The sequence below is a fragment of the Silurus aristotelis genome (assembly GCF_946808225.1).
Source record: "Silurus aristotelis genome assembly, chromosome: 3".
Classification (NCBI taxonomy): Eukaryota; Metazoa; Chordata; class Actinopteri; order Siluriformes; family Siluridae; genus Silurus; species Silurus aristotelis.
Window position 1 is genome coordinate 6,802,769 of NC_139576.1, and position 16,255 is coordinate 6,819,023.

Below are 16,255 nucleotides of genomic sequence, written 5' to 3' on the forward strand. Positions count from 1 at the left end.
TAAACAATATTTTTTAAAACTCCACTGCATCTCTCCTAAACATGTCCATGCTTCTACTGGTATTTCATCTAGTCCAACCGACTTTCCACTCTTCATCCTCTTAATCGCTGCCTTTTCCTTGGCTTTCGCCACAAATATCTTCACCTGCTGCTGCATGTCCTTGTACTACTTTTCTCCTCTCTCTGTCGATCCCAAATCTTTTTTTCCAATAATAATAATAATATTAATAATAATAATAATAATAATAATAATAATAAAAATAACAGTAATAAATGGATGATGATCTGGAAACGTCCAAAATTGTACAAAATAGTTAAATATATCATATCTTGTTTTAGACTGTATAATATAGGTTTAAGACCAGACTTTTAAAAGGAATGCATTTTCCCATTAAATTTTTTTTATAGTAAATATTATAAGTAAACTTTATGTGCTTAATACTTTCACATACTTTTTTATTACCCAGATCTTTCCACTGAACCACTGGTTTAGGAGTCCCGCTGTGCTTAAAAAGTGCTTCACGCTGACACATGTAGTGGTTAGATAACACGTTTGTGCATGAGAGCACTCTCCTGGAAACAGATCTAAGTGTTTTGAAGTTGTGTAGGCTGCTTGCTTGTACCTCGAGGCACCGAAAACGAGCAAAGATGCTTCAGAGGCGTTCAGCCTCGGATGACTAATACCTGCTCTACTTTCCCAATGATTTCTGTTTGATCTCTGAGCAAACAATGAGGGGTCATCCACATGTGATGGATGTGGGATGATTGAGCTCAGTTATGGAGATTTGGAGTATCTACCAAGATTCTCACAATGGATGATATTTTATTATGGAGCCTTTGCAGGTCATATCTTTTGATAAGAGATACTTTAAAATAAAAACAGATGTCAAAAATCTACCTGACAGCCGGTGTGTGAGTAGGTGGGAGTAGAAATAAGATATGCACCGAATGAGAAGTCAAAAAATCATCCCCTTTCCTGTCTGTATAAATTTATAATAATTTATATTTAAAAAGTATAACTTTTCCTTGTCAAAGGGTGTGCACTCATAAATGTACACATGCTTTTAGTACACATAACTCTAAAATAAAAAAAAATTAAAAATGTAATATATAAATATTTATATATAAAATATGTATACCGTATTTTCCGGACTATAAGCCGCTACTTTTTTCCCACTTTTTGAACCCCGCGGCTTAACCAACGAAGCGGCTTATTTATGGATTTTTCCTGGGTTTTTCCCGGTTTCACAAACTTCAAGCCAAAAAACTGAGGTGTTCTGAGGTGAAGAAAAAACTTCCACCGATGGAGATTTTTAAACGCACGACGATGCCAAAAGATAAACTCCCGAGAGAAATAGTTGTGAAAGGAAGGAGGAAGACAGCGAACAATGACTTACTTGGTAGGCTACTGTTTAGATACAAGCCGTTGTAGCGTGTTGAGTCTGGGTGAAGGGAGAGCTCACTAACTCCAGTTGCAACAGAAATCATATAAGCACAGACAGGTTTCCAAAACTTTTGTATTATTCTTTTTATTTTTCTTGGCAACAGCGTTACGGGTTAGTCAAAGAAACTTAGAAATGAGCATCAGAACATAATAAGGACATATTCCTCGGTCTCCACACATGCGGTAATAGCGGAAAAATGCGGCGGCAGGCTATTCCCAAAATACCGCTCTGCTCCTAAATGAAGCGCAACATATTTCACCCGTTACACCGTGTAACAGACACTGTCTTTCATTAAAGCCTGTGTAAAGTTCATTAGTTTCAGTGTAGACACCTGCGGCTTTTTTCTAAAATATAAATATACATAAATAAATTATTCTACCAATTATTTTGATAACAATAATAATAAATAATAAAAAGAGGGAGGGAGGGACAAGCAAAGTCACAAAGGGTTGAAGGGATGAACAGATAAAGACGTAGAAAGGAAGAAAGAAAGAAAGAAAGAAAGGAAGAAAGGAAGAAAGAAAGAAAATCATTATATCAAGCAATTCCAGAATTTTGTTTGAGCATTTGATAGCTTTGATAGATTAATAATGAGCTCTGGCAGTCCCTGATATTTTGTCATGCGGTTCAAAAGACAAAAGTAGGCACATCTTTGCCATATTGATGTATGAAATATAACAGACTCTCTCGCAAAACCTAGAAGCCTGGATTGCGAAACGTATGCGGTCCGAGCCTAAAGCTGTAGCCACTTCAACCCCATTTTAGAGAGCAGCATTGTGTTGAGGTATTATTCTATTACACCAATAAAATGTTCACCCCCCAGGTTTACAGTTTTGTTGTATTGCTGCACTCGAATCATGTTTGGCCACTTTAATGGCAAACTCACTAAATGTATTTAGGTTTAGAACTGCAAGGCCAGCTGAAGGATTCCCTCTGGAAACATTACTGTGATACAGAGAACAGTGAAACGTTCAGGAGAGAATAAAAGGCCTCCAGCTCCCTGTGTGCGGAAGACGAACCAAGGCCAAGAAAAAAAGGAAAAAGAAAAAAAGAAAGCAAATATTAGTTTCTCTTGAGCATGACTCATACTTTATACTTGTATAAATGCTGCTATCTTCATGGAAACACCCAAAAAAGTAAAACACACACAGTACAGACCAAAAGTTTATATACAGTATATTATATATACAGTACAGACCAAAAGTTTATATACAGTATATTATATATACAGTACAGACCAAAAGTTTGGACACACCTTCTCATTCAAAGAGTTCTCTTTATTTTCATGACTATGAAAATTGTTAAGTCACACTGAAGACATCAAAACTATGAATTAACACATGTGGAATTATATACATAACAAAAAAGTGAACTGAAAATATGTCATATTGTAGGTTCTTCAAAGTAGGCATCAAGAGAATGCCAAGAGTGTGCAAAGCAGTAATCTAAGCAAAAGGTGGCTACTTTGAAGAACCTACAATATGACATATTTTCAGTTCACTTTTTTGTTATGTATATAATTCCACGTGTTAATTCATAGTGTTGATGCCTTCAGTGTGACTCTACAATTTTCATAGTCATGAAAATAAAGAGAACTCTTTGAATGAGAAGGTGTGTCCAAACTTTTGGTCTGTACTGTATATAACATATTTTTTATAAATAAATTAAATAAATAAATAAAACAAACAAAAGATGCCTCGGTCTTTGCTTTCACTTACACTCCATATTTTTTTAGCATCTGTTGCTTTGGATGACATGCAGATTTTAGGACCTGGGGGAATTTGGCACAAAATGAGGCTAAACAGAGGCCTTGCGTGTCCATAAGAAATTATAGCGCCTGAGGAAACACTGGCACATGGTGCAAGCGCTTCACATTTGAATGCGACCCAAGCCCTCACACGACACGCCAAATGCTACATATTTGAACGTTAACTTGGGGAGATTGATTGCTAATGTTCACAGCAAATGATCAGAATCAGGGGTTGAGTAGGAATAAAGTAGAAAAGTCGTTTTCTTGGACGAATTGGCCCACCGAGGGCCGGGGATTCACCGCTTAGAAACGCGTTTATTGTCTAAGGCTGGCCTCAGTATCGCGCGCCAAAAAAAAGAAGCTATTAATCTAAAGTTGTGTGTTTACTGAAATGAATAGCTTTAATGCTAGACAGACTGCCAGGCACAGCTTATTTCACAATCAACAAGCTTTTTCTTTTTTCCCCCCTAAAGCTCTGCACCGCGAGTCTGGAAATGAACACACAGTGAAACATGTAATTACACTGCATTAAACAACCTGCTGCTTGGGCTTTTCACAGGAAAATTTAATTCAATCGTTACATATGTAAAGGCGCTTGTGACTCACAGCAACGGGGTCTGATAATAACAGTAATAATAATAATTCCTCAGTGTATACATAGACAAAAGTTTGTGGACACGATTTGTATGCGCTTTCTAAAGCTGTTAAACAACCTCCACTCTTCTGAGAAGATGGTTCACTAGATTTTGGAGTGTGCTTGTAGAGATTTGTGCTCATTCAGCCACAAGGGTGTTAGTAAAGTCAGGTACTGATGGAAGTGAAGCCTGAGGCCTGGGGTGCTGTCAGCATTAAAGGTTTTCAATAGCTTTGAGGTCAGAGCTCTATAGCAGAAGATCTACCATAACCCATGTAAGACATAGCTTAAATCTGGCATTGATTATAAACCATTGAACGGTCTTGTGGCACAGTAATTGAGTGAACTTTTAATAAATTATGATCCCAAATGCCTACTTCGATCAAAAGGTGCATGCTATTTGTTAGTACCACAAACACTGAAGACTACAGCAGGGGGCAGAATTTTCTCAGCCTTCCAATTAGTGTTCGGGACTCAGACACAGTCTCAGGGTTTAAATCTTTAGTCAAGCGTTTTGTCAGGTCTTGGGTCTTAGATCTTTCTTAGGTCTTAGATCTTTCTTCTCCGGAGTCTTCACTTACACTCTGATCACAATGTATAGTGTCTTCAAACATTTAAAAAATGAGAATGCTTAACAATCTTTATTGCTTACAATCTTTATCATTTAGCCGTTCTCCTACAAGCCCCTGTCGTACTGACTTGCCTGTTCGGCAATGCCGTGAATATGGTAGTTGACAGGTGAAAGAAAGAAAGATGTTTCATCGCTTCCTCACTCGTTGCTCTCGCGGAGCTGCTCTGCAGGAGCAGCCCCAGCCCAGTATGAAGCATCAAGAGATCCAGTCAAGTCAAGTTTATTTCTAAAGCGCCTTTCACAATGGACATTGTCTTAAGGCAGCTTTATAGAATTTAAGAATTAAGGTGAATTATGTGTGTTTATCCCTGATGAGCAGGCCTGGGCGAGTGTGACAAGGAAAAACTCCCTTAGATGTTATGAGGAAGAAACCTTGAGAGAAACCAGACTCAAAAGGGGAACCCATCCTCATTTGAATGGTATCAAGAGTGTGATTATAAATCTTGTAAACAAAGCAAAACACTGGAGAGTGAGAACTAACATGAGCACCAAAATGTAAGATTGTGAGTAATGTCCTTTCTACAGCAGATGGGAAGCAGGCCATCAAGGTGGTCCCTCCCCATAACAGTCCAGGTTCTACAGCCAGAACTTTATAGTTCTCAAAAAGAATAGGGGGGCTGCGTCCCATTTTGTATCTGCTTCTGCTGAACCACTCACTAATGAAGCTCAGGTTTAAGATGTTCATGCTTCAATAAATCATGTCTCAAGTCAGTCACAAGGACTGGTTTGTCACGAACCCATCCTTTCTTTCACACAGGAAGTTCCTGAGGTTTGCTTTCTATGCCAAAGCCTACCAATATCGGGTCTTTCCGTTTGGCCTTGCACTCTCATCCTGCACCTTAATGACGTGTTTTAAGAACATTAAGACTCTGAGGCATATGCATACTGAGCTATATCGATGATTGTTTGAAATTGGCTTGATCAGAGCATTTGGCAATCCGGCATTGAGATGGCGTTCTTACCCAAATGAAGGAGTTGGTGTTAAGACTGAACGTCAAGAAAAGTGTACATTCTCTGGTACCCACTCCACACAATCAAGGTCATATGGCGAGCCTTACGGGCCTTGACATGTGGAGGGAACAAGGGTTCCTGTTACAGGGCCTCATGTTGGGGGCTTCTTGGTTGTTGCATAATGTTAATGACAGATGCCTCCCTCATGGGTTTGGGGGGTCCATGTTGTGCTGCTCCCGGGAATTCTGGAGAGAATTCATCAGGATGGAGTGTGTCTCCTCCTTGAAGCCCCATGCTGACCAGGCCAGCCATGGTTTGCTGACCCAGTAAACCTTCTCAAACACCCTCCATGGGAAATTAAGCTACGGGAGGAGCTTCTGTCTTAGGCTTTGCTTCACCCCTGCTGTGGAGGCTGTGGCTGTGGTCTCTGAGGGGGCACAGTTCTTAGCAGCTGGTCTCTCAGCTGAGGTGGTAGAGACCATTCTCCAATCCAGAGCTCCCTGCATGAGGTCGTATGCCGCAAAGTGTCACCTGTTCACAATATGGTGTTATGGTCCCCAGTTAAATTCGCTTAACTGCCCGTTTAGCCCAGTGCTGGAATTTCTTCAGGAACAGATCGCCAAAGAGTTGTCTTTTTCCACCCTAAAGGTTTACGTGTTTGCTATTGCAGCTTATCATGCTCTGCTTGCTGAGCAGTCACTAGGAAAAAAACAGCTGTTGACAGGTTTCCTTCGTGGTACTCTGAGACTAAGCTGTGGGCTGGTCTATCTCACTGACATTTGTCAGGTCCTATAATCTTTACATTAGTGCCACTCCTGGCCCCTCTGTACTTCGACCTAGCTGTGCCCATCCACACTAGGCAGGGATTGATCAGTCTGGCGATATTGTACACTCACTACACTCCCACACTTTCAAAGCAAGCACTATCTCCATGGCATGTGCTTTTTAACCTCACCGGTGGGGTAATATCATGCTTTTTCATTGGAGTGATCACACCGTGGTTTAGAGCATGGCAATGCAGAGGCATTCCCAATGCATCTTGTTCTCTTGGGGAATCAGGGTTAAATACATAACCTAGAGACATATTGCATTTAAGCACCACACTTGTAAATAACATCTGAACATTATATATATATTGCATTATTTAAATGTCTGGTCATTACTCTGTTACAGTATGTCTATGTCTGTACTTCTGCACTGGAAGCTCCTGATGCCAAGTCAAATTCCTTGTGTGTGTAAGCATGCTTGGTAAAAAAGCTATTTCTGATTCTGATTCTATTACCACTGTGCACACTTTAACAATGGAACTTTAATGAATGGACATTTGTTGCCACCCAGATGGACGGTTTTTCCTTTGAGGTAGCTTTCTCTCCAGTGTTCAGTCTCATGCCATCTTTAGGAGTTTTTCCTTGCCACAGTCACCACTGACTTACACATTATGGATAAACAATTATAAGAAACAAACTTAAAGGCAATAAACAATGTCAATGTTAAAAAGCACTATGCAAATAAAAAAATACGAATTTGAATTGAGAATAAGAATTTAAGTAAAATACATTATATCTTTGTGGAACTAGATTTGTGCACAGTAGCATTGACATGTTAAAACAAGGTTTGGGTTTCTTAGAGTAAGGGAAAATCCAAAGACATCCAATACAACTGTGTGCCTCTACAGTATATATGTAGTAACTGTTGGGGAAGAACCACAGATGGCTGGAAAAGTCAGATGTAACATACTTTTGTCCATGCAGTTTATGTATCATTTCCAGTAAAAACAAGTTGCTTCACTGTTAATTCTGCAAGCAATACAAGATATTTTGCGGAGGAGTAATGGGTTAACGGCAGGGGTTAAAGTAGCTGAGAGGTCTGAGTGGAATACTAAAGGGTTGAGTGTCAGAGTCAAAGAGTCTAAATAAAGTAATAGAAAGCACACCAGCAGTGGTGAAGGGTAGAGAAGAAGGAGCTCAGGTGTAGATATGAGCTGAATTTTGGGCTTCTATAAAGAGATACTACATATACATTACATTTAATTTCTCCATAAGATGCATTTATTTAAAATTGAGTTTAATTTTAGTTTATCACGTACACAGGGTTGGAGTTAAACGTAATGTGACAGAAATACATACTGTTAAGTGTGGAATCCAAGAGAACAAAAATGTCCATGCTGTGTTTAAGAACCGGACAGTATACTCTCTCTCTCTCTCTCTCTCTCTCTCTCTCTCTCTCTCTCTCTCTCTCTCTCTCTCTCTCTCTCTCTCTCTCTTTCTGTTGTGTCATACAGACATACAGTACATACATAAAGAAAAAAAAGGAAGAAAGAAAGAAATTCAAAAGATGTTAAATAAATTAAATAAATAATAAATAAAAGATAAATAAATAATAAAAAGAGAGGAATAAAGGAATGAACAAAGGAATTAAGGAAGGAAGGAATACATGTGGAAAGCAAGAAAGAAAGAAAGAAATTCAATAGATGTTAAATAAATAATAAAAAGAGGGATGGAGGGAGGAAAGGATAAAGAAAGAAAGAAAGAAAGAAAGAAAGAAAGAAAGAAAGAAAGAAAGAAAGAAAGAAAGAAAGAAAGAAAGAAAGAAAGAAAGAAAGAAAGAAGCATGAAATTATTCTCAGTATGATACGGAACACAAACATATTTGCTTTAATCAATGCTATTAACCTACTGTATATAATCCTGTTTTCATTTGACCAAATTATCATCAGGATCAATTCCACATGTCACCTTCAAATTCTGGGAGGCATGGCCTTAGTGACAGAGGGTGCATCACCTTCTTAGCTTCTTAGATCCCCAGTTTGTGAATCAGTACATTGTTCTTGAGTTCAGACCCTGGTAAGGACCCGGGTTCACTACACACAGAGACACTGTTCGATTTTTTTTCTCTGATTCAGTTTCAATTCTATATGATGCAGCATATACATGAGGCACCTTCGCTCTGTCACAAGCTTCCTGTTCAGTGCACCGGGGAGCGTCGCCAAATGACACACAATGAAGTAAGATTTAAAAGTTTCCCTTTCCAAAGTTTGTTCAGTAAACAAAACATATATACTAGAATGGAACTATACAGTATGGCCAACAGTAATTGGCAAAAAAAAAAGCAGCATAGGGTTTCGAAACAATGAATCCTGAGACATTAAATGCTACAAGGGTCAGATAGTAAGACCAGCCAGCAGAAAAGGAAACCATAAAATAGACAGACAGAAAGAATGGGCAATTAGGGTGTAACATTTTCATAAAATGATGACTTCCTTATCATTCAGTAATTTCAGTCAGAAAGTTCCTAATCAGTCAGTGTAAAATTTATAAAATGTGTAAGTTTTTTTAATATGTTGTATAACTTTGTTAGCTTATTAGCAGATTTTCTGGCATGGTACTAGAAAGGATCGTAGGCTGTCATAGATTTAAAAAAAATTTTTACAATGATTTTTTACCTCAAACTATATAAAGAATAGCAAATAATTCTATAACGTAATTGGCTGAGAGTTGACAGACATCATATAACATCATTTAGACAGACAGACAGACAGACAGACAGACAGACAGACAGACAGACAGACAGACAGACAGACAGACAGACAGACAGACAGACAGACAGACAGACAGATAGATAGATAGATAGATAGATAGATAGATAGATAGATAGATAGATAGATAGATAGCAAATTGACAAGTTGTCAGGAAACAGCCTGCCACGCCATCCCTCGACTCTACACACACTCGTAGTCTATCCCTATCATATCAAATACCGGCACCTGGGGCTCATTAACCACACAGCCCTATATAAACCCCTCACCTTCACTCACTCACTGTCCATTCTACTCGCTTATGTAGGAGAACTTTCCAGGACTCCTCACGTGGATGATCTACATGCCCGTGAGCACTGTTGCGATCTCAACCCCTCCGAGATAGCACAGATCTTCCTTTCCAAAAGTTCATTCTATTTAACTTTAAATTTTAGTCACTATTGCTCGTTTTTTGGTTTATTTCATGATTCTGTGTTCCGTCATTAAACCTCCTTTTTTACTACTCCAGTGCAGATAAATATGGGACTATATGTACAGCAAAAAAATATACTTTGGGAAGTGTAAAAAATTTAAATGAGCTGGTGGGCAAGTACAGTAAGAATATACAGTGAGGAAAATAAGTATTTGAACACCCGGCTATTTTGCAAGTTCTCCCACTTAGAAATCATGGAGGGGTCTGAAATTGTCATCGTAGGTGCATGTCCACTGTGAGAGACATAATCTAAAAATAAATCCAGAAATCACAATGTATGATTTTTTAACTATTTATTTGTATGATACAGCTGCAAATAAGTATTTGAACACCTGAGAAAGTCAATGTTAATATTTGGTACAGTAGCCTTTGTTTGCAATTACAGAGGTCAAATGTTTCCTGTAGTTTTTCACCAGGTTTGCACACACTGCAGGAGGGATTTTGGCCCACTCCTCCACACAGATCTTCTCTAGATCAGTCAGGTTTCTGGCCTGTCGCTGAGAAACACGGAGTTTGAGCTCCCTCCAAAGATTCTCTATTGGGTTTAGGTCTGGAGACTGGCTAGGCCATGCCAGAACCTTGATATGCTTCTTACAGAGCCACTCCTTGGTTATCCTGGCTGTGTGCTTCGGGTCATTGTCATGTTGGAAGACCCAGCCTCGACCCATCTTCAATGCTCTAACTGAGGGAAGGCGGTTGTTCCCCAAAATCTCGCAATACATGCCCCCGGTCATCCTCTCCTTAATACAGTGTAGTCGCCCTGTCCCATGTGCAGAAAAACACATCCAAAGCATGATGCTACCACCCCCATGCTTCACAGTAGGGATGGTTTTCTTGGGATGGTAGTCATAATTCTTCTTCCTCCAAACACGTTTAGTGGAATTATGACCCAAAAGTTCTATTTTGGTCTCATCTGACCACATGACTTTCTCCCATGACTCCTCTGGATTATCCAAATGGTCATTGGCAAACTTAAGACATGCCTGAACATGTGCTGGTTTAAGCAGGGGAACCTTACGTGCCATGCATGATTACAAACCATGACGTCTTAGTGTATTACCAGCAGTAACCTTAGAAACGGTGGTCCCAGCTCTTTTCAGGTCATTGACCAGCTCCTCCCGTGTAGTTCTGGGCTGATTTCTCACCTTCCTTAGGATCATTGAGACCCCACGAGGTGAGATCTTGCATGGAGCCCCAGTCCGAGGGAGATTGACAGTCATGTTTAGCCTCTTTCATTTTTTAATGATTGCTCCAACAGTGGACCTTTTTTCACCAAGCTGCTTGGCAATTTCCCTGTAGCCCTTTCCAGCCTTGTGGAGGTGTACAATTTTGTCTCTAGTGTCTTTGGACAGCTCTTTGATCTTGGCCATGTTAGTAGTTGGATTCTTACTGATTGTATGGAGTGGACAGGTGTCTTTATGCAGCTAATGACTTCAAACAGGTGCATCTAATTTAGGATAATAAATGTAGTGGAGGTGGACATTTTAAAGGCAGACTAACAGGTCTTTGAGGGTCAGAATTCTAGCTGATAGACAGGTGTTCAAATATTTATTTGCAGCTGTATCATACAAATAAATAGTTAAAAAAATCATATATTGTGATTTCTGGATTTTTTTTTTTGATTATGTCTCTCACAGTGGACATGCACCTACGATGACAATTTCAGACCCCTCCATGATTTCTAAGTGGGAGAACTTGCAAAATAGCAGGGTGTTCAAATACTTATTTTCCTCACTGTATATATAAACATATATATGATCATATATGATAACTCGTATTAGTGCAATATGTGTGTGAGGCACAATATGTGTAGAGAATGTGGGATATAAAAATGTACAATATGGGATAGGTACAATTGTAAAAATGTATATATACAGATGATATATAGATATGACAGTAGTGTAGAATAAATAAAGAATTATATACAGGATAACTGAATAGAAAGATTGAATGGAATAATACTGTTATATACAGAAAAAATGTCCAGAATGATATAGAATGTACAGAGTGGAGCAGAAATGCATGATGCTAACTACAGTAGAATCAGTAAGTATAAGTAGGTATTCAAATGGCAGCCATTATTTTGTTTTTGCTCATGTTTATGCTGTAGTCTACAGTACATCGTGTTAAGCAAGGCTGCGTGACATCAGTGATAAACTGGATGTTGTGTGAGACAGATATTTACTGAAAAATCTTTTCTGAACATTTCTGTTTATTCCAAAACTGAAGAAATAAAGACACCAAACATATGCTGGCTGATTGATGCCACTTGTGGGAAGAGGGAAAACTGAATACATTATTTTTTTCCTCAAGCTTCTCATGTATTGCAAACCCCAAATACAAAATACAAAGCAATGTGAGCAAAGATATTGGCACCTTAAGCTTTAAACCAGTTAAAACACTGCAGAAGCAAAATGTTTATTGTTGCTATTTATGTCTGTATATTTGAGCGTCACCAACAGCGGGAACCAAATTCCTTGTGTGTCAACACATTTGGCCAATAAACCTGATTCTGATTCTGCATTTGATTTGATCAATTATATTTAACACATTTGGATATCATGCTGATCTAGAGTCATTTATAGTCATTTATAAAACTGAGCCTTTGAGGGTTAAGGGCCTTGCTCAAGGGCCAGCATTGGCATTTTGGTGGATTTTGGTTCATCATCTTCCAAAACAAAGTCCATAGAACTACCACTGAACTGCCAGTTCCATTTGAAGTGTCAAGATGTGCTTCTTCAGGTTACTAACTAGCAGAGACTACAAAAACAAAGAAGAAAGCAGAATACAGCCAAACCCCTGCTGAGAAACACAAGCATAAATTTATAATGTAAATCAACCCAGAGCATCCATGTACCTACTTCCTTCTTTATATAACTGCGTATTTTTTCTCAATATTTTTGCTGTGAGGCTGTACATAAACACGTACACATGCTCTCATCACTAGTCACACTTATTATTATTAAATTAAACAGAACTGTGGCTGAGATAATCATTGTTGCTTCTGTAGAAACAACAGAAAAGTTTGTCCATCTCCACTCTGCAATTTTTCTTTTCTTGTTGTGCTAAGTTCTAAGGAATTCGCAGCACAATGAAGTTTCAATCAGCTTGATTAGCCGTGATGGCCTACATGCTGACTCGAAGAAAATTCAAAAACAAGCAGATAGTTAATAATAAGAAAGAAAGAAAGAAAGAAAGAAAGAAAGAAAGAAAGAAAGAAAGAAAGAAAGAAAGAAAGAAAGAAAGAAAGAAAGAAAGAAAAAACCTAGGCACTAAAAAATGGCAGCAGTCCCCTCAGGCAATTATACTGGAAGGACTCCAGAGGTAAGCAGCAGTTCATGAGTCATGATCAATGGCTGCTACTACAAAGATTTACTGCTGGAAATTAGTTTCCAAAAACACCCGAGTAAACAGATCCAGCACGAAAGCATTGTTAGCTGTAAAAAAAAACACCATGCTGGATAGTGGTAGTTTAGTAGGTGACCATGGGGGTGGTGACTTATATTTATGGCATTTTGGCAGACCCTCTTATCCAAAATGACTTACAGGCTAGGGGCCCAGCAATGGCATATTAGTATATTATGGGATTTAAACTCATGTCCTTTTAGTCAGAAATCTTATGAATCGATAGAATCTTTACCAATGAGCTACCACTTTTAAGACAAGCAAAAAAAGCAAGCAACATTTCGAATAAAATTAGTTTGGATTTTAAAAAATCTACGAACTTTAATGACAGTTTTCTTGACACAATCCTATAGACATACATCAATCAGTAGAAAACGTCAATCAACAAATAAACTATATGGATAAGTATTGGGACACCTGACATTTCCAATCATGTGTGGTCCTTCCCCCAAACTGTTACCCCAAAGTTAGAGGCACACAGTTGTATTCTTTGGAAGTGATAGCATTATCCCTTCACTTGAACTAGGGGACCCAATCCAGTGCCAGCATGACAATGCCCTCGTGCACAAATCCAGCTCCATGAAGATATGCTTTACTTTAGTTTAAGTGAAAGAGCTCCTGCCATATAGCTCTGAGCTCGACCCTATTGACTGACTGCACACTAGGCCTCCTCACCTCACCTACATAAGTACCTAACATCCTTGTGGCTGAAAAGAGCAAAAGAAAAATCTCTACAAATACACTTCAAAATCTAGGGAAACATCTTCACAAAAGAGTGGAGGTTAATACAACAGCAAATGATGACTGAATGTGGAATAAGATGTCTAAAAAGCACATACCAATCTTAAGGTCAGGTAACCCAGCCATTAGGGAGGCACAAGCCAGTGCACTCTTATTGCCGGTCCCAAGCCCGGATAAATGGGGAGGGTTGCGTTAGGAAGGGCATCCAGCGTAAAACATGCGCCAAATCAAATATGATGGTCACGATTAAGAATTTCATACCGGATCGGTCGAGGCCCGGGTTACCAATGACCTTCACAGGTATCGTTGGCGAACAGGATACCGGTGGGAATTGGGCTACTGTTGGCCAAAGGAGGAGAAGGAGAGGAGGAAGACGTCTACAGAGACAGCAGGAGAAGGAGAAGTGTAGGAGAGTGGAGGTTTGGGTTGGTACTTTAAATGTTGGGACTATGACTGGTAAAGGGAGAAAGATAGCTGATATGATAGAGAGGAGAAAGGTGGATATGTTGTGTGTTCAGGAGACTAAGTGGAAAGGGAGTAAGGCGAGAAACATTGGAGGTGGGTTTAAACTGTTCTATTATGGTGTGGATGGAAAGAGAAATGGTGTAGGGGTGATTCTGAAGGAAGAGTACAGTAAGAGTGTAGTGAAGGTGAAGAGAGTTTCTGATAGGGTGATGATCGTTAAGGTGGAAGTTGAACAAACTATGATAAATGTCATCAGTGCTTTTGCTCCACAAGTCGGCTGTGAGATGGAGAAGAAGGAAAGATTCTGGAGTAAATTAGATGAAGTGGTAGATGGTGTACCTAGAAATGAACGATTGGTGATTGGGGCAGAGTTTAATGGACATGTAGGTTATGGGTAGGTATGGCCTTAAGGAGAGTAATGTGGAAGGGCAGATGGTGGTAGATTTTGCTAAAAGGATGGAAATGGCAGTGGTGAATACGTATTTTAAGAAGAAGGAGGATCATAGGGTGACCTATAAGAGTGGAGGAAGGTGCACACAGGTGGATTATGTTCTATGTAGGAGATGCAACCTGAAGGAGATTGGAGACTGTAAGGTGTTGGCAGGGGACAGTGTAGCTAGACAGCATTGGATGGTGTTCTGTAGGATGGTTTTGGAGGCAAAGAACAAGAGAAGGAGAGTAAGGACTGAAAGAAGAATAAGATGGTGGAAACTGAAGGAGGAAGAGTGTAGTGTGAGGTTCAGGGAAGAGGTTAGACAGAGGCTCGGTGGTGGTAAAGAGGTGCTGGATGACTGGGAAACTACTGCAGGAGTGATGTGGGAGGCAGCTAGAAAAGTACTTGGTGTGACATCTGGAAATAGAAAGGAAGAGAAAGAGATGTGGTGGTGGAATAAGGAAGTGCAGGAGAGCATAAGAAGAAAGAGGTTGGCAAAACAGAAGTGGGATCGACAGAGTGATGAGAAAAGTAGGCAGGAGTACAAGGAGATGCGGCAGCAGGTAAAGAGGGAAAGCCAAAGAAAAGGTATACGAGGAGCTGTATGAGAGGTTGAACACTAGAGAAGGAGAAAAGGATTTGTATCCATTGGCCAGGCAAAGGGGACCGAGCTGGGAAGGATGTGTTGCAAGTAAGAGCAATAAGGGATGGAGATGGAAATGTGTTGACTAGTGAGGAAAGTGTGTTGAGAAGATGGAGGGAGTATTTTGAGCAGCTGATGAATGAGGAAAATGAGAGCGAGAGAAGGTTGGATGATGTGGAGTTAGTGAAGCAGGAAGTGGATAGGATTAGTAAAGAGGAAGTGAGAGCAGCAATTAAGAGGATGAAGAGTGGAAAGTCGGTTGGACCAGATGATATACCGGTAGAAGCATGGAGATATTTAGGAGAAATGGCAGTATAGTTTTTAACAAAATTATGGAAGGTGAGAGGATGCCTGAGGAATGGAGAAGGAGTGTACTGGTACCGATCTTTAAGCATAAGGGAGATGTGCAGACCTTCAGTAACTACAGGGGAATAAAGTTGATCAGTCACACCATGAAGTTATGGGAAAGAGTAGTGGAAGCCAGGCTGAGAGAAGAGGTGACCATCTGTGAGCAACAGTATGGTTTCATGCCAAGGAAGAGCACCACAGATGCCTTATTTGCTTTAAGAATGTTGAGGGAGAAGTATAGAGAAGGACAGAAGGAATTGCATTGTGTATTTGTGGATTTGGAGAAGGCGTACGACAGCGTGCCGAGAGAGGAGTTGTGGTATTGTATGAGGAAGTCAGGTGTGTCAGAGAAGTATGTGAGGGTGGTGCAGGACATGTATGTGGACAGTGTGACAGCAGTGAAGTGTGCAGTAGGAACGACAGACTGGTTCAAGGTGAAGGTTGGACTGCATCAAGGATCAGCCCTGAGCCCTTTCCTGTTTGCAGTGGTGATGGACAGGTTGACGGACGAGGTCAGACAGGAGTCTCCCTGGACTATGATGTTTGCGGATGATATTGTGATTTGTGGTGAGAGTAGGGAGCAGGTTGAGAAGAGTCTGGAGAGGTGGAGGTATGCGCTGGAGAGAAGGGGAATGAAAGTCAGTAGGAGTAAGACAGAGTACATGTGTGTAAATGAGAGGGAGGGCAGTGGAGTGGTGCGGGTGCAGGGAGAAGAGGTGGAGAAGGGGATGGAATTCAGGTACCTGGGGTCAACAGTGCAAAGTAATGGAGAGTGTGTTAGGGAAGTAAAGAAAAGAGTGCAG

The 16,255-nt window shown here is 39.9% G+C and overlaps 1 long non-coding RNA gene across 1 annotated transcript in view; it reads left to right on the forward strand.

The window, feature by feature from the left end:
- The first annotated feature begins 13,684 nt into the window (after positions 1-13,684).
- The window catches only part of LOC310723784, a 222,307-nt gene continuing 219,736 nt past the window's right edge, over positions 13,685-16,255 (forward strand). The window contains exon 1 of the long non-coding RNA XR_014532765.1: positions 13,685-13,982. This is a non-coding gene — a long non-coding RNA (uncharacterized lncRNA). The remainder of the gene's footprint in view (positions 13,983-16,255) is intronic.